A 1,295-nucleotide genomic window follows, 5' to 3' on the forward strand; every position below is an offset into this window, starting at 1 on the left:
CGTGCGTGCGCAGGGAGGCCGGGCGCGTGTCAACTCCGATGTCTGAGACCGGGGAGCGAGGGGCACAGGGCTCCCTCCTGCCGAGAGCTTTGCCGAGGACAAGGAAAGCCTTCACGGGGGACACCTCACAAAGCCGAGTTTTTTGTTTGTTTTTTAGGCAAGGCAACCCTCGGTTGACCTCACAGATTGCAAGGAGCTTGTCAGCTTATAATCCTTATTTTTTAGTTTTTACACCTATAGCACCTGGTCTTCCTGGGCGGTCTCCCATCCAAGTACCAACCAGGCCCGACCCTGCTTAGCTTCTGAGGTCAGACGGGATTGGGCATGTTCAGGATGGCATGGCCGTAGACGCGGAAGCCGAGTTTTGAAGGAATAGGTTTGAACTGCGATGCATAAAGCCTGACCGCGGACCAGCAGCCCAGCCTCACCTGGGAGCCTGTGAGGAATGCAGATCCTCTGTCCCCATCCAGAGAGCTGAGTCAGACCTGCGCTGAAATGGGGCCGTCGGGCGCTCCTGTGTGCGGGAAAGCTCGGGCGTCCAAGGGGTCGGGGTGCTGTCTGCACCTCGCCCGGGGGGTTCTAAAGAAATATTAGTGCCCAGCGTCACTCTCTCCAGAGTACACTAAGTACACTGGCCTGGGTGGAGTGCCACTGTGAAGGCGTGTGGAACGTCTGGCAGCAGCCAGGGGTCTATATGGCCGCAGGCGTGTGTCAGATCATGGGGAGTCTATACGGCTGGATCTCGAGGTATAAACGAGCACGGCGCCATAGAGTCCCGAGGAGCCAGAACGCACTTCAGCCCTCTGAGCTAACAAATGCGGGCGTCTGGAATGGTCGCGAAGACTCGTCGATGCCTGGGAACCAAGCGAGCTTACACGGAAAGAACGTGGGTGTAAACGAACTGCGAGAAGTCTCTCAGCCGAAGGGATTGGCAGGCCGGGGTCAAGGAGACGGGTCACGTTTATAGATCTGCTGGTCGAGACTGCACTGAGCGAAGGCTCGTGGGCACCTTCAGGGGCGTTTCATGCAGGAGACGGCGTCGGGCAGAACTTCATCGGCTCGTACAGCTTCCGTACGGCTTTTGTCCAGTTCTGCATCCGCCTGCCTTGGCCCTGCTTGGAGAGAGAATTTAAACCCCAGAATCTGTCATTGATGGATATTACAGGCCCCTCGCGTCCTCGCTGTACCCATCGCAACGTGTGGGCCGAGTTCCAATCAGAAAATTGCTTTCGAGTGACTGTAAATTCCGCGCCTCTAACGTGAGGACGGAGTTCTCCGTATCACGCTCTCTAGAT

General features: G+C 57.0%; 1 pseudogene; it reads right to left on the reverse strand.

The window, feature by feature from the left end:
* Positions 1 to 231: 231 nt before the first annotated feature.
* On the reverse strand, positions 232 to 350 carry LOC120617775 (uncharacterized; annotated as a pseudogene).
* Between the last annotated feature and the right edge of the window lie 945 nt (positions 351 to 1,295).

This window comes from Pteropus medius, unplaced genomic scaffold (genome assembly GCF_902729225.1).
Source record: "Pteropus medius unplaced genomic scaffold, Ma_sr-lr_union100, whole genome shotgun sequence".
NCBI lineage: Eukaryota > Metazoa > Chordata > Mammalia > Chiroptera > Pteropodidae > Pteropus > Pteropus medius.